Source organism: Pseudophryne corroboree, chromosome 3 (genome assembly GCF_028390025.1).
Source record: "Pseudophryne corroboree isolate aPseCor3 chromosome 3, aPseCor3.hap2, whole genome shotgun sequence".
Classification (NCBI taxonomy): Eukaryota; Metazoa; Chordata; class Amphibia; order Anura; family Myobatrachidae; genus Pseudophryne; species Pseudophryne corroboree.
This window is the reverse complement of record NC_086446.1, coordinates 363,792,054-363,810,452: the sequence shown is the minus strand read 5'-3', so window position 1 is coordinate 363,810,452 and position 18,399 is coordinate 363,792,054. Positions and strand designations below refer to the sequence as shown.

Below are 18,399 nucleotides of genomic sequence, written 5' to 3'. Positions count from 1 at the left end.
TAAACATGTGAGAGGAGTGCGGGTGTAGTGCCTGCTGCCGTGCAGGTGTAGTCTTACTGCTTACCTTGCGCCGTGCTTTCACCTTCAGGATCCGGAAACCTCAGCGGACCTGGAATCTTTGCTGGAACCTGGACACGGCGATCCCCTTCCTGAAACAGACAGCGGACGAGCTAGGAAGGAAAGGAAATCGATGAAGTAGTATCAACTCTTTTCCAAAGGAAAAGAGGATACTCCCGGGGTGGTGGCGACCTTTAACGGTTAGGTGAAAATAATCATCGGCATAAAGCTTCAGCCACCCAATTTTCACCTATGCAGCACTCACACGCTGAGGTGTAGCTGGACCTTACACGGCCGAGCAAGGTCCACTGAACCAGCGCTCAGGGGACAGACGGGCACAGGGGCAGACAGACACAGATGATGCTCACTGTTGCCAATCTTGTACTTCGATCTTCTCCACTTACAGGTCCCTGTAAGGAGGCAAAAGGAAACAACCGCCGTGCAGGGCCAGGAACTAAACTAGTGTGCATCTGCTACACTAGCTACATGATCAGAGCCCTCAAACTAGCTCAGGTGTATGTGGTGCAACACAAACTATACTCAAACTTTAAACAAACACTTTGCCCTCCACGGAAAATAGCTCACAATATCACAGCACAAGATTAAACAACATCCTGACCCCTAAAATCCCTATCTCCTAAAGCTGATGGGGCTGCGTATGTGGAGCTAGATCGCTCCTACACACAGGGGAAACTTACTTTAATTTACTTAGAAGTGGGCGCCGCACAACCTGCCCACTTCCCCTGCTTAATTCGGCCTAATGCCCAGATCCTTGCAAGGGGCACTCTATTTATACTGGGTCTAGTGCCCCCTAAATGCACGCAGGCCAGAGGCCAAACTTTATCCAAGGGCCTAGCGCCCGCCTACCGTAGGCAGCTCAGGGTGACCTAGGTCTAATGTCCAGAGTAACCTTTTTCACCTAATTGGCCGTAATTATACTAGGGCCTAATACCCTCTAATGCAGCACAGGCCTGTTGCCTGATATTGGCCATGGGCCTAGTGCTAGCCTATTTATGCCCTACAGGCCTGGGGCCTGAATGTGCCCACGGGCCTAATGCCAGATCCCTGATGGTCTAGGGAGGAGAGGGGGGGGCGACAGGTGCCCTCACCGAGGGCCTACCTGTACCGATGGCGAGGCACCAGGGGGGAGCTTCGTTAACTCTTTTCCTTTCCTCCCCTGGTGGCCTCTCCGGGTCCTTCACTGCAGTCTTCTGCAGCTGGCCCATCCTGGCCAGCGGCGCCACCGCCTCTTCTCATCGTCCAGGACATCTTTCAGGAGTCCGGCATCTTCTGACCTCTTTCAAGGCCTCAGGAACTGTTCACCGCTCTTCGGCGCAGCCTCCTTTCTTCCCTATGATGCGGCGAGCGCTGATTGGCTCGCCGCGCCAGCTTCCTATTGGCCGGTGCCCCGTGAGCCGTGATCATAATCCCACCACTGGTGCTTCCAATTTTCTGTCAAAACAGCGCCAAGTTTGAAGCACCGTGCCGCTGCTCATCGCCGTACCTAGACAGGAGCTGGGGACAAACACAGCGCAGGGGCATATCTCCACAAAGAAATAAAATAAATAAATAAATAATTCAGCCACGGTCAGGTTTTGCTATTTTGCTCTAGCTCGCGTCTCACTGTACAGCATGCAGCCTCTAGCCTCAGGGCAGGCAGAAGGCAGCAGTGTGAGCTTCGGGAAATGGAGCGTCTCTCTCTCCTTCATATGAAACCGCGCATGTCGGTTCTAATAACGGCGCATGCACAGTAGCACACTGTATATTGCAAATGCGATATACAAACGTCAGAATTGTGGAAGGGATTTGCCGGGACAGGGCTTTAACGCAAACTCTGTCCCGGCACCACAATTTTAAAACATTTCGCTATGAGAACTGGATCGTAATTATCCCTTAATAACCGCAATTAAATTGTGTTTTTTTTTATAAATGTGACCCTAAGTGCAAGTGTTTGCTAGATTAATGTGTACATTAGTTTAGGCCTCTGTACACACTAAGGGGCTCATTTATCAATGAGTAATAAAACTCATTGTGAATGATAAAACCTGTTGCACATGATAAATAGTGCTCCAGCCAATCAGCTCCTAATTGTCGTGTTCAGCTCCTGTCACATGTTTGAAAAATGACAATTGAGGTACTGTGTCCCCGGTACCAAATACCATCTAGGTTCCATTTCTCTAGGCAGGCGATACCGAAAATGTACACAGACCTCAGAAAAAGAGTCACCAGTGTCCTAAAAAATGCAGTTGTACCCAATGTCCACTTAACCACGGACATGTGGACAAGTGGAGCAGGGCAGACTCAGGACTATATGACTGTGACAGCCCACTGGGTAGATGTATTGCCTCCCGCAGCAAGAACAGCAGTGTATATTTTCTCTTCATAATCAGGACGAGGAAGTGAAAGCACGAGAGGGCAGTAGGTAACTTTCGCCCTTACAGCACCTAATGTTTTATCCATTCTCCGTTCATTTGAGGTTATTTCATTTTATCCATGTACCATTGGACGCTCTCCACACTTAGAGCTCGGTGTCTCGCTCCGCTCTGCTCGCCACAGGTAACTATTCCAAATAGTTTGTGACATGAACCCAGGGGCTTATGGAAAAGGTCCTCTCCACGAAGAGAAACTAGATGCTACCGTCATTAGACCTCAGACACTTATAGCCATACAGTACTTGCCTACGTTTGAAAAAGCATTTCAGGGAGATTGTGAAAGTAACACCTATCAGCGCAGACGTGTACTGCTACATCTGAAAGGAGTGTCATGAAAATTACTTACATCCAAACGTAAATGGGCCTCAAAGTTAGTATACTGTCTACACCTATACGGCAAGTGGCCATACGAAACCTTATTTAAAATGCAAGGTGTACCGCGGAGCCAGAGCAGCTTCCTGCACCTTCAGAGTGTACTGTTGGCCGGGCTCTTCTTAGAGGATCAGTCATGCCCCGGCCGTGACCTATGCCTTGATGACGTGGCGGTGTGATATCATAGGTCACAGCCGCCACGTTTCACCACCCAGCCAGCCCACCTGCCGGCATACACATCTTCCAGTTCCTGCCTGCATCCACTGCTTTCCTTGCCCACCCACATCCACACCTGCCCGACCGCCCGCTTCTCAGTATTCTCAGCACTCCACTATAAACAACCCCCGCCACTGAGGGACAGGGAGGAGGACAGCTGACCGGTAGGGGCTAATATTTGTTATGTTATGGGGGAACAATGTGAATAATTCATGTGGGGAGCAATAGGATTTATGTTGGGAGAAATGTGATTGATTTATGTGCGAGCAACATGATTTATGTGGTGTGCAATGTGATGTGTTTTTTTCTGTGTAGGGCAATGTATATGTGGTTTTTTATTTACTGTGAGGGCCAATGTGTGTTTTTTGTTTTTTTCTCTGGGGAACTGATGGTGTGCCTTGGTAATTTTAAAATATTGTTCGGTGTGCCGCAAGTAAAAAACGGTTGAAAATCACTGATCTATATAATGGGGATAAGGTGCAATCAGGGAGATTGCTGGTCTATTCAGGGAGTCAGGGAGATTGCTGCTATTTCAGAGAGTCTCCTGCAGAATGAGGGAGGGTAGGCAACTATACTAGTTCTCATGTTTCTATAACACCAGCATATCATGCAGCAGCGGCACTGTATATTATTTATTTGGGTGACAGCTACAAATACAAAACATTATACTGTAGTAATTAAAGTGTCATAAAAGTCAGCTACATTACCTCCAAATGTGATTTATAAATCTGTGGAATTTGACACTGTAAAATAAGTAGTGATGTGCACCGGACATTTTTCGGGTTTTGTGTTTTGGTTTTGGATTCGGTTCCGCGGCCGTGTTTTGGATTCGGACGCATTTTGGCAAAACCTTACCGAAATTTTTTTGTCGGATTCGGGTGTGTTTTGAATTCGGGTGTTTTTTTCAAAAAACCCTAAAAAACAGCTTAAATCATAGAATTTGGGGGTCATTTTAATCCCATAGTATTATTAACCTCAATAACCATAATTTCCACTCATTTCCAGTCTATTCTGAACACCTCACAATATTATTTTTAGTCCTAAAATTTGCACCGAGGTCGCTGGATGGCTAAGCTAAGCGACACAAGTGGCCGACACAAACACCTGGCCCATCTAGGAGTGGCACTGCAGTGTCAGACAGGATGGCACTTCAAAAAAATTGTCCCCAAACAGCACATGATGCAAAGAAAAAAAGAGGCGCATCAAGGTCGCTGTGTGACTAAGCTAAGCGACACAAGTGGCCGACACAAACACCTGGCCCATCTAGGAGTGGCACTGCAGTGTCAGACAGGATGGCACTTAAAAAAAATTGTCCCCAAACAGCACATGATGCAAAGAAAAAAAGAGACGCACCAAGGTCGCTGTGTGACTAAGCTAAGTGACAAAAGTGGCCGACACAAACACCTGGCCCATCTAGGAGTGGCACTGCAGTGTCAGACAGGATGGCACTTAAAAAAAATTGTCCCCAAACAGCACATGATGCAAAGAAAAAAAGAGGCGCACCAAGGTCGCTGTGTGACTAAGCTAAGCGACCCTAGTGGCCGACACAAACACCTGGCCCATCTAGGAGTGGCACTGCAGTGTCAGACAGGATGGCACTTCAAAAAAATTGTCCCCAAATTGCACATGATGCAAAGAAAAATTAAAGAAAAAAGAGGTGCAAGATGGAATTGTCCTTGGGCCCTCCTACCCACCCTTATGTTGTATAAACAGGACATGCACACTTTAACGAACCCATCATTTCAGCGACAGTGTCTGCCACACGACTGTGACTGAAATGACTGGTTGGTTTGGGCCCCCACCAAAAAAGAAGCAATCAATCTCTCCTTGCACAAACTGGCTCTACAGAGGCAAGATGTATTTCTCATCATCATCCTCCGATTCCTCACCCCTTTCACTGTGTACATCAGCCTCCTCACAGATTATTAATTCGTCCTCACTGGAATCCACCATCTCAGATCCCTGTGTACTTTCTGGAGGCAATTGCTGAATGTCTCCACGGAGGAATTGATTATAATTCATTTTGATGACCATCATCTTCTCCACATTTTCTGGAAGTAACCTCGTACGCCGATTGCTGACAAGGTGAGCGGCTGCACTAAACACTCTTTCGGAGTACACACTGGAGGGAGGGCAATTTAGGTAGAATAAAGCCAGTTTGTGCAAGGGCCTCCAAATCGCCTCTTTTTCCTGCCAGTATACGTACGGACTGTCTGACGTGCCTACTTGGATGCGGTCACTCATAAAATCCTCCACCATTCTTTCAATGGTGAGAGAATCATATGCAGTGACAGTAGACGACATGTCAGTAATCGTTGGCAGGTCCTTCAGTCCGTACCAGATTTCAGCACTCGCTCCAGACTGCCCTGCATCACCGCCAGCGGGTGGGCTCGGAATTCTTAGCCTTTTCCTCGCACCCCCAGTTGCGGGAGAATGTGAAGGAGGAGATGTTGACGGGTCACGTTCCGCTTGACTTGACAATTTTCTCACCAGCAGGTCTTTGAACCTCTGCAGACTTGTGTCTGCCGGAAAGAGAGATACAACATAGGTTTTAAATCTAGGATCGAGCACGGTGGCCAAAATGTAGTGCTCTGATTTCAACAGATTGACCACCCGTGAATCCTGGTTAAGCGATTTAAGGGCTCCATCCACAAGTCCCACATGCCTAGCGGAATCGCTCTGTTTTAGCTCCTCCTTCAATGTCTCCAGCTTCTTCTGCAAAAGCCTGATGAGGGTAATGACCTGACTCAGGCTGGCAGTGTCTGAACTGACTTCACGTGTGGCAAGTTCAAAGGGTTGCAGAACCTTGCACAACGTTGAAATCATTCTCCACTGCGCTTGAGTCAGGAGCATTCCCCCTCCTTTGCCTATATCGTGGGCAGATGTATAGGCTTGAATGGCCTTTTGCTGCTCCTCCATCCTTTGAAGCATATAGAGGGTTGAATTCCACCTCGTTACCACCTCTTGCTTCAGATGATGGCAGGGCAGGTTCAGGACTGTTTGGTGGTGCTCCAGTCTTCTGTACGCAGTGGCTGAATGCCGAAAGTGGCCCGCAATTCTTCGGGCCACCGACAGCATCTCTTGCACTCCCCTGTCGTTTTTTAAATAATTCTGCACCACCAAATTCAATGTATGTGCAAAACATGGGACGTGCTGGAATTTGCCCAGATGTAATGCACGCACAATATTGCTGGCGTTGTCCGATGTCACAAATCCCCAGGACAGTCCAATTGGGGTAAGCCATTCTGCGATGATCTTCCTCAGTTTCCGTAAGAGGTTGTCAGCTGTGTGCCTCTTCTGGAAAGCGGTGATACAAAGCGTAGCCTGCCTAGGAACGAGTTGGCGTTTGCGAGATGCTGCTACTGGTGCCGCCGCTGCTGTTCTTGCTGCGGGAGGCAATACATCTACCCTGTGGGCTGTCACAGTCATATAGTCCTGAGTCTGCCCTGCTCCACTTGTCCACATGTCCGTGGTTAAGTGGACATTGGGTACAACTGCATTTTTTAGGACACTGGTGACTCTTTTTCTGAGGTCTGTGTACATTTTCGGTATCGCCTGCCTAGAGAAATGGAACCTAGATGGTATTTGGTACCGGGGACACAGTACCTCAATCAAGTCTCTAGTTGTCTCTGAATTAACGGTGGATACCGGTACCACGTTTCTTACCGCCCAGGCTGCCAAGGCCTGAGTTATCTGCTTTGCAGCAGGATGACTGCTGTGATATTTAATCTTCCTCGCAAAGGACTGTTGGACAGTCAATTGCTTACTGGAAGTAGTACAAGTGGTCTTCCGACTTCCCCTCTGGGATGACGATCGACTCCCAGCAGCTACAACAGCAGCGCCAGCAGCAGTAGGCGTTACACTCAAGGATGCATCGGAGGAATCCCAGGCAGGAGAGGACTCGTCAGACTTGCCAGTGACATGGCCTGCAGGACTATTGGCTTTCCTGGGTAAGGAGGAAATTGACACTGAGGGAGTTGGTGGTGTGGTTTGCAGGAGCTTGGTTACAAGAGGAAGGGATTTAGTGGTCAGTGGACTGCTTCCACTGTCACCCAAAGTTTTTGAACTTGTCACTGACTTATGATGAATGTGCTGCAGGTGACGTATAAGGGAGGATGTTCCGAGGTGGTAAACGTCCTTACCCCTACTTATTACAGCTTGACAAAGGCAACACACGGCTTGACACCTGTTGTCCGCATTTGTGTTGAAATAATTCCACACCGAAGAGCTGATTTTTTTTGTATTTTGACCAGGCATGTCAATGGCCATATTCGTCCCACGGACAACAGGTGTCTCCCCGGGTGCCTGACTTAAACAAACCACCTCACCATCAGAATCTTCCTTGTCAATTTCCTCCCCAGTGCCAGCAACACCCATATCCTCATCCTGGTGTACTTCAAAAGTGACCTCTTCAATTTGACTATCAGGAACTGGACTGCAGGTGCTCCTTCCAGCGCTTGCAGGGGGCGTGCAAATGGTGGAAGGCGCAAGCTCTTCCCGTCCAGTGTTGGGAAGGTAAGGCATCGCAGCCGACACAATTGGACTCTCCTTGGGGATTTGTGATTTAGAAGAACGCACAGTTTTTTGCTGTGCTTTTGCCAGCTTAAGTCTTTTCATTTTTCTAGCGAGAGGATGAGTGCTTCCATCCTCATGTGAATCTGAACCACTAGCCATGAACATAGGCCAGGGCCTCAGCCGTTCCTTGACACTCCGTGTCGTAAATGGCATATTGGCAAGTTTACGCTTCTCATCAGATGCTTTAAATTTTTATTTTTGGGTAATTTTAATGAACTTTTGTTTTTTGGATTTTACATGCTCTCTACTTTGACATTGGGCATCGGCCTTGGCAGACGACGTTGATGGCATTTCATCGTCTCGGCCATGACTAGTGGCAGCAGCTTCAGCACGAGGTGGAAGTGGATCTTGATCTTTCCCTATTTTAACCTCCACATTTTTGTTCTCCATTTTTTAATGTGTGGAATTATATGCCAGTATCAATAGCAATGGCCTACTACTATATATACTGCGCACAACTGAAATGCACCACAGGTATGGATGGATAGTATACTTGACGACACAGAGGTAGGTAGAGCAGTGGCCTACCGTACCGTACTGCTATATATACTGGTGGTCACTGTCAGCAAACTGCAAAACTAAAATGCACCACAGGTATAGAATCTAGATGGATAGTATACTTGACGACACAGAGGTAGGTAGAGCAGTGGCCTTCCATACCGTACTGCTATATATAGTATACTGGTGGTCACTGTGTCAGCAAACTGCAAAACTAAAATGCACCACAGGTATAGAATGTAGATGGATAGTATACTTAATGACGACACAGAGGTAGGTACAGCAGTTGCCTTCCGTACCGTACTGCTATATATACTGGTGGTCACTGTGTCAGCAAACTGCAAAACTAAAATGCTCCACAGGTATAGAATGTAGATGGATAGTATACTTAATGACGACACAGAGGTAGGTACAGCAGTGGCCTTCCGTACCGTACTGCTATATATAGTATACTGGTGGTCACTGTGTCAGCAAACTGCAAAACTAAAATGCACCACAGGTATAGAATGTAGATGGATAGTATACTTAATGACGACACAGTGTTGGTACAGCAGTGGCCTTCCGTACCGTACTGCTATATATAGTATACTGGTGGTCACTGTGTCAGCAAACTGCAAAACTAAAATGCACCACAGGTATAGAATGTAGATGGATAGTATACTTAATGACGACACAGAGGTAGGTAGAGCAGTGGCCTTCCGTACCGTACTGCTATATATATAGTATACTGGTGGTCACTGTGTCAGCAAACTGCAAAACTAAAATGCACCACAGGTATAGAATGTAGATGGATAGTATACTTAATGACGACACAGAGGTAGGTAGAGCAGTGGCCTTCCGTACCGTACTGCTATATATATAGTATACTGGTGGTCACTGTGTCAGCAAACTGCAAAACTAAAATGCACCACAGGTATAGAATGTAGATGGATAGTATACTTAATGACGACACAGAGGTAGGTACAGCAGTGGCCTTCCGTACCGTACTGCTATATATAGTATACTGGTGGTCACTGTGTCAGCAAACTGCAAAACTAAAATGCACCACAGGTATAGAATGTAGATGGATAGTATACTTAATGACGACACAGAGGTAGGTACAGCAGTGGCCTTCCATACCTTACTGCTATATATAGTATACTGGTGGTCACTGTGTCAGCAAACTGCAAAACTAAAATGCACCACAAGTATAAAATGTAGACGGATAGTATACTTAATGACGACACAGAGGTAGGTACAGCAGTGGCCTTCCGTACCGTACTGCTATATATACTGGTGGTCACTGTGTCAGCAAACTGCACAACTGAAATGCACCACAGGTATAGAATCTAGATGGATAGTATACTTAATGACGACACAGAGGTAGGTACAGCAGTGGCCTACTGTACCGTAATGCAATATATTATATACTGGTGGTCACTGGTCAGCAAAACTCTGCACTGTACTCCTCCTATATAATATTATACTGGTGGTCCCCAGTCCCCACAATAAAGCAGCACACTGAGCACAGATATGGAGTATTTTTCAGGCAGACAACGTATATTGGTGGTCACTGTCAGCAAAACTCTGCACTGTACTCCTGCTATATAATACAGCTGCTCCCCAGTCCCCACAATTAAGCAGTGTGAGCACAGATATATGCAGCACACTGAGCACAGATATGGAGTGTTTTTCAGGCAGACAACGTATTACTGGTGGTCACTGTCAGCAAAACTCTGCACTGTACTCCTCCTATATACAGCTGCTCCCCAGTCCCCACAATTAAGTAATAAGCAAGCACAAAATATTTGCAATGCATCAACATAAACGGAGAGGACGCCAGCCACGTTCTCTCCCTAACATTTCTAATGCACAAGTGAAAATGGCGGCAACGCGCGGCTGCTTATATAGAATCCGAATCTCGAGAGAATCCGACAGCGGGAAGATGACGTTCAGGCGCGCTCGGGTTAACCGAGCCATACGGGAGAATCCGAGTATGGCTCGGACCCGTGTAAAAAGGGTGAAGTTCGGGGGGGTTCGGTTTCCGAGAAACCGAACCCGCTCATCACTAAAATTAAGCTGCCACGACCGACACATTCAATTCCTGTTAGGTTTATACAATACAGGTTGAGTATTCTATATCCAAAATGCTTGGGACCAGAAGTATTTTGGATAGAGATTTGCGGGTTCGGTTCTCAGAGAACCGAACCTTACCAAACTTCACGTCCCGAGCCCGGCTCGGGTTTTCCCGCCTTACTCGGAAACCAGAACGAGGCAAAACGTCATCATCAAGCTGTCGGATTCTCGCGGGGTTTGGATACCATATAAGAAGCCGCGCGTTGCCGCCATTTTCCCTCCAGTCTTGGAGAGCGTAGTGAGAGGACGTGAAAGTGGGGTGGCGATTATAGTGCTGTCTTGTGCTGCTCAGTCCAGTGTCTTATGCTGCATCAGTCAGTCCAGTGACTAGTCACTGTGGTGGTGTCCTCTGCTGCCATATGTCCAGTGCTGCTGTATAAGTCCCTTACAGTTTTGATGTGTTGTCCTGCATCAGACCAGTGGTAGTGTCCTGTGCATTGGTCAGTCCAGTGATCAGTCACAGTGGTGGTGTCCTCTGCTGCCATATGTCCAGTGCTGCTGTATAATAAGTCCCTTACAGTGTCGCTGTATTGTCCTTCATCAGACCAGTGGTAGTGTCCTGTGCATCAGCATACCTCCCAACTGTCCCGATTTTCACGGGACAGTTCAGTTTTTTGGGGACTGTCCCACTGTCCCACCCGCGGGCCACAGTATCCCGCGGTGGTGGGGGGCAGTTGGGAGGCTCTGTCTCTCGCTGCCCTGCTTAGCAGAGCAGCGGTGAATAGACGCTGTGCGCATGCGCACAGCGTCTATTCACAGGTGACAGAGGGAGAGAGGGCATGCCAGCAGCTCAGATAGTGCTGGGCATGCCCCCTCAGTGACGAAAAACGGGGGTCAATCAGTCCAGTGACCAGTCACAGTGGTGGTGTCCTCTGCTGCCATATGTCCAGTGCTGCTGTATAATAAGTACCTTACAGTGTCTCTGTGTTGTCTTGCATCAGACCAATGGTAGTATCCTGTGCTGTATATTATTTACTCCAAATAAAATGGGTTATTAACATTTAATCCAAATATAATTTTTACAGGATTTGCCCTGTGTGGTGTAGAGGTACGCTCTCCTGTACCGCATATTGTGTTATATAACTCCAGAAAAATAATGGGAACAAAAATTTGGAGGATAAAATAGGGAAAGATCAAGAACCACTTCCTCCTAGTGCTGAAGCTGCTGCCACTAGTCATGTCATCAGCAATGAAATGCCATCAACGTCGTCTGCCAAGGTCTATGCCCAATGTCATAGTAGAGGGCATGTCAAATAAAAAAGTTCAGTAAAATGACCCCCAAAAAATGTTTTAAGTGGTCTGAGGAGAAACGTAAACTTGCCAATATGCCATTTACGACACGGAGTGGCAAGGAACGGCTAAGGCCCTGGCCTACATTCATGACTAGTGGTTCAGCTTCACATGACGATGGAAGCCCTCATACTCCCACTAGAAAATGAAACGAGTTAAGCTGGCAAAAGCACAGCAAAGAACTGTGCGTTCTAAGATGGTATCACAAATCCCCAAGGAATGTCCAAGTGTGTCGGCGGTTGCGATGCCTAACCTTCCCAACACTGGATGGGAAGAGATGGCTCCTTCCACAATTTGCACGCCCACTGCAAGTGCTGGAAGGAGCACCCACAGTCCAGTTTCTAATATTCAAATTGAAGATGTTACTGTTGAAGTACACCAGGATGAGGATATGGGTGTTGCTGGCGCTGAGGAGGAAGTTCACGAGGAGGATTCTGATGGTGATGTGGTTTGTTTAAATCAGGCACCGGGGGAAACACCTGTTGTCCGTGGGATGAATAAGCCCATTGTGATGCCTGGACAAAATACCAAAAAAGAGACCTCTTCAGTGTGGAATTATTTCGCCACAAATCCGGACAACAGGTGTCAAGCCGTGTGTTGCCTCTGTCAATCTGTAATAAGTAGGGGTAAGGATGTTAACCACCTAGGAACATCATCCCTTATACTTCACCTGCTGCGCATTCATCAGAAGTCAGTGTCAAGTTGTGAAACTTTGGGTAAGAGTGTAAGCAGTCCACTGACACCTTAATCCCTTCTTCCTCTTGTACCCAAGCTCCTGCAAGCCACACCACCAACTCCCTCAACGTCAACTTCCTCCTCAGTCAGGAACATCATTAGTCCTGCAGGCCGTGTCACTGGCAAGGCTGAGGAGTCCTCTCCTAACCGGGATTCCTCCAGAGGATCCTTGAGTGGTACGCCTACTGCTGCTGTTGCTGCTGCTGCTGCTGTTGTTGCTGCTGGGAGTCGATCGTCATCCCAGAGGGAAAGTCGGAAGACCACTTGTACTACTTCAACTAAGCAATTGACTGTCCAACAGTCCTTTGTGAGAAAGATAAAACATGACAGCAGTCATCCTGTTCCAATGCGGATAACTGAGGCCTTGACAGCTGTTGGTGTTAGATGTGCGTCCAGTATCCGCCTTTAGTTCAGTGGGACTTAGAGAATTGTTTGAGGTAGTGTGTCCTCGGTACCAAATCCCATCTAGGTTCCACTTCACTAGGCAGGCGATACCTAGAATGTACAGAGACATCAGAAAAAGTGTCCTCAGTGTACCAAAAACTGCAGCTGTACCTAGTGTCCACTTAACCATGGACATGTGGACAAGTGGAACAGGGCAGACTCAGGACTATATGACTGTGACAGCCCACTGGGTAGATGTATTGCCTCCCGCAGAAACAACAGCAGCGGCAACAGTAGCAGCATCTCGCAAACGCCAACTCGTTCCTAGGCAGGCTTCGCTATATATCACTGCATTCCGTAAGAGGCACACAGCTGACAACCTCTTACAGAAACTGAGGGACATCATCGCACAATGGCTTACCCCAATTAGAGTCTCCTGGGGATTTGTGATATCGGACAACGCCAATATTGTGCGTGCATTACATCTGGGCAAATTCCAGCACGTCCCATGCTTTGCACATACAATTAATTTGGTGGTACAGAATTTTTTGAAAAATTACAGGGGTGTGCAGGAGATGCTCCCGGTGGCCCGAAAAATTGCAGGCCACTTTCGACATTCAGCCACCGCGTGCCGAAGACTGGAGCGCCAGCAAACACTCCTGAACCTGCCCTATCATCACCTGAAGCAAAAGGTGGTAATGAGGTGAAATTCAACACTCTTTATGCTTCAGAGGATAGAGGAGCAGCAAAAGGCCATTCAAGCCTATACATCCACCTACAATATAGGTAAAGGAGGGGGAATGCACCTGACTCAAGCGCAGTGGAGAATGATTTCCGCCTTGTGCAAGGTTCTCCAACCCTTCAAACTTGCCACACGTGAAGTTAGTTCAGACACTGCCAGCTTGAGTCATGTCATTCCCCTCATCAGGCTTTTGCAGAAGCAGCTGGAGAAATTGAAGGAGGAGCTAAGATGGAGCGATTCCGCAAAGTATGTGGGACTTGTGGATGGAGCCCTTCATTCGCTTTGCCAAGATTCAAGGGTGGTCAATCTGTTGAAATCAGAGCACTACATTTTGGCCACCGTGCTCGATCCTAGGTTTAAGGCCTACGTTGTATCTCTCTTTCCGGCAGACACAAGTCTGCAGAGGTTCAAAGACCTGCTTGTGAGAAAATTGTCAACTCAAGCGGAACGTGATCTGTCAACAGCTCCTCCTTCATGTTCTCCCGCAACTGGAGCAGCGAGGAAAAGGATAAGATTTCCTAGCCCACCCGCTGGTGGTGATGCCGGGCAGTCAGGAGCAGACTGAAGGACTTGCCAACGATTACTGACATGTCTACTGTAACTGCATATGATTCTGTCACCATTGAAAGAGTGGTGGAGGATTATATGAGTGACAGCATCCAAATAGGCATGTCAAACAGTCCGTATGTATACTGGCAGGAAAAAGAGGCAATTTGGATGCCCTTGCACAAGCTGGCTTTATTATTCCTAAGTTTCCCCCTCCCCCCCTCCAGTGTGTACTCCGAAAGAGTGTTTAGTGCAGCCGGTAACCTTGTCAGCGATCGGCGTAGGAGGTTACTTCCACTAAATGTGGAGAAGATGATGTTCATCAAAATGAATTATAATTTCCTGCGGGAAGACCTTTACCAGCAATTGCCTCCAGAAAGTACACAGGGACCTGTGATGGTGGATTCCAGTGGGGACGAATGAATACTCTGTGAGGAGGAGGATGTACACAGTGAAAGGGGCGAGGAATCGGAGGATGAGGTCGACATCTTGCCTCTGTAGAGCCAGTTTGTGCAAGGAGAGATTGCTTGCTTCTTTATTGGTGGGGGCCCAAACAAACCAGTCATTTTAACCACAGTCGTGTGGCAGACCCTGTCGCTGAATTGATTGGTTTGTTAAAGTGTGCATGTCCTGTTTATACAACATAAGGGTGGGTGGGAGGGCCCAAGGACAATTTCATCTTGCATCTCTTTTTCCTCTTTGCATCATGTGCTGTTTGGGGATTAGTTTTTTAGAGTGCCATCCTGTCTGACACTGCCGTACAACTCCAGGGGTACTGCCGTATAAGTCCAGTCCACTGGTGCTGTCTTGTGCTGCATCAGTCCAGTGGTGGTGTCTTGTGCTGTCATATGTCCAGTGGTGGTGTCCCGTGCTGTATATTATTTACTCCAAATTAAAGGGTTAAATACATTACTTATATTATTATCCAAATAATTTTTACAGGGTTTGCACTGTGTGGTGTAGGGGTACGCTTGCCTGTGCTGCATATTATTATAATAGCTCCAAATAAAAGGGTTATTATTATCCAAATTTTACAGGCTTTGCCATGTGTGTGTGTGTGTGTGTGTGTGTGTGGTTTAGGGGTACGCTCTCCTGTGCCACCAATATTGTGCGTGTATTACATCTGGGCAAATTCCAGCATGTCCCATGTTGTTTATGCCGCACACTTGTGTCAGTTAGCTTAGTCATACAGCTACCTCATTGCACCTCTTATTCTTCTTTGCATGATGTGCTGTTTGGGGCCTAGTTTTTGTTAGTACCATCCTGTCTGCAACTGCAGTGCCACTCCTAGATAGGCCAGGTGTTTGTGCCGCACACTTGTGTCGCTTAGCTTAGTCATACAGCTACCTCATTGCACCTCTTTTTCTTCTTTGCATGATGTGCTGATTAGGGCCTAGTTTTTTTAAGTGCTATCCTGTCTGCCATTGCAGTGCCACTCCTATATGGGCCAGGTGTTTGTGCCGCACACTTGTGTCGCTTAGCTTAGCCATCCAGCCTGGGCAGCCAAGAGAAATTCTGGGCCCCGGTACAACAACTTCCTGGGCCCTCCTGCCACCACTGGAAGAGGTGTGACCACAGCATGTTGAGGGCATGGCAACTCCTCTTTGGGGGCGTGTCTAGCACATCAGAAGCACGCACTCACAGAAGCATGGCATGCCTCCCAGCCAGGATAGTAGAGAGCCTGGAAGGGCCCAGGTACTTTTCAGGGGGCATGGCCTAATCAAAGAAGTTGTGGACCTGGGCCCCCATTGGGCCCCTCTATCAGACCTGGGCCAGGTAATTTGTACCCTCTCCCCCCTCCCTCGACGCCACTGCATCCAGCTACCTCATTTACACCTCTTTTTCTTCTTTGCTGTTTGGGGCCTATTTTTTAAATCTGCCATCCTGTCTGCCACTGCAGTGCCACTCCTAGATGGTCCAGGTGTTTGTGCCGCACACTTGTGTCGCTTAGCTTAGTCATACAGCCACCTCTGTGCAACCTTTTGGCCTAAAAACAATATTGTGAGGCGTGAGGTGTTCAGAATAGACTGGAACTGAGTGGAAATGAATGTTGAGGTTAATAATACCGTAGGATCAAAATTACCCCCAAATTATGTGATTTTAGCTATTTTTATGTTTTTCTCAAAAATCATCCAGATCCAAAACCAAAACCAAAACACGAAAGGGTGGTTTTGTCAAAACCAACCCAGATCCAAAACAGGAGCATGGAACCAGAACCAAAACCAAAACACAAAACACGAAAAGTGCTTGCCGCATATCTCTAATTTTGGATATCAATATTTTGCAATAATTACATTCTATAATGAGATATCATGGCGATGGGACCTAAGTCTAAGCACAGAATGCATTTATGTTTCATATGCACCTTATACACACAGCCTGGAGGTCATTTACAATACTTTAATAACTTTGTGTATTAAATAAAGTTTGTGTACATTGAGCCATCAGAAAACAAAGTTTTCACTATCTCACTCTCACTCAAAAAATTCCGTATTTCGGAATATTTGGATACGGGATACTCAACCTGTGTAGTAGTATTTTGTTAGTTTATTTCTATCATTGATTTTCATTCAGTTATTTATGTTTTATTCTAGATATAGAGACAAGTTTCCACATTTAGCCGTATGATTGCCAGAGATTTGTACGACCTGGGAATAACATCAGAGTAACTGCACTTGCTACAGATCTGCAGAGCAAGAAACTTAAACTAGCATCTAAGAACATCATATTTGAAGTTCCTGGTGTAGATATCCAGCTACGTATTAGGATAACTGGCAGGGTTGGACTGACCCACAGGCGTACAGGGTAAACCCCCAGTGGACTCCATTACCTGCGGCCCCACCTCCTCCTCTAGGGATCATGTTCCAGACTATGCACTTGTGTTATACGTTATACATATGTTCCCTTATACTGCACAGGTTTATGGTGTATTTTCTACAGTGCATTGTTGTTATTAATCTGGTACATTATCATGCATGCACTTATATATAGTATTTGTGGGATCCGGTCCTTAGCTCGTCTGCACTTAGGTCGACACTCATTAGGTCGACTACTATTGGTCAACATGCATTAGGTCGACATGGTCTATAGGCCGGCATGGTCACTAGGTCGACATGTACAAGGCCGACATGGAAAAAGGTCAATATGTGTTTTTCACTTTTTTTTTACTTTTTCATACTGGACCATGTGGACTACAATTGGGAATAGTAACCTACCGCGAGGCACCTTGCCCAAGCATGTCGAGCAAAGCGAGCCATGCGAGGGGACACTGTGTACTAATTGGGGTTTACGGTGACTTTACGAAGAAAACGACACCCAAAAATAAAAAAAAACCTCATGTCGCCCTTTTTCCATGTCTACCTTGTTCATGTCGACCTAATGATCATGTTGACCTACTTCAGGTGTAGACCTAGTTACTGCATACTTGCCTACCTGACCCTCTCCATGAGGGAGAAAATGCTCTGTTCCTGGACTTTCCTGGTAATGTATGATTGCCATTACCTGTGGTGAGCTAGGTAATTGATAAGAAAGGTGTTTCACCACAGGTGATGGCAATCATACATTACCAGGAAAGTCCAGGAACAGAGCATTTTCTCCCTCATGGAGAGGGTCAGGTAGGCAAGTATGAGTTACTGTCAACCAATAGTGGTCGACCTAATGACTGCCGAGGTAGATACAGTTGACCCTATGATCCACACCCAGTATTTGTTATATATATTAATTCAAGGGGTCCAGCCCATGCACTCTCTAGTGCAGACATTCCAAACCGCGGTCCTCATGGCACACCAACAGTGCAGGTTTTAATGATATCCAGGCTGCAGCATAAATGGTTAAATCAAAATAACTGAGCTACTAATTAAGTCACCTGTGCTGCAGCCTGGATATCAGTAAACCTGCACTGTTAGTGTGCCTTGAGGACCGTGGTTGGGAATGCCTGCTCTAGTGGTTAGCCAAGCCTCTGTGGCATTTGGCTACACCCCCTATGGATACTGATCACATCCCTAAACATGGGCCCCTACCACTGTATTTTCCCGGTGAGCCCTTCATGCCCCAGTCTGACACTTATAAATGGGGACCCACAAGATCATGGTGTTGTTCCTACATGTTATGTCATACAGATGGCTGTGTCCAGCTAATGTGCAGTTGAGGCAGCAGATGCTATGGCGCCTTCTTATTCCTAATACAAACAACCATACATATTTCTGTAAATGAGAGGTTTTATATTTTGCAACTTTCAAGTATTATTAGATCTGCTAACGAAGTAAATACCTCTTATTAAAAAAATTCAGAAAATGTATAATTTTTAATTAATTACATTAACTTTGCTGGCCAAAAAATGTGTGCTGCCTGACACAGATGGATCATTATTGGCCATACAGTGATTATGCACCATATATATTACATCAGTACCCCCATTCCCGCAACGCCAATCTGATC

At 46.7% G+C, this 18,399-nt stretch overlaps 1 pseudogene; it reads left to right on the top strand.

The window, feature by feature from the left end:
* LOC135057281 (protein-glutamine gamma-glutamyltransferase 5-like) overlaps positions 1-16,771 on the top strand; it is an 86,732-nt pseudogene extending 69,961 nt beyond the window's left edge.
* Positions 16,772-18,399: the final 1,628 nt, after the last annotated feature.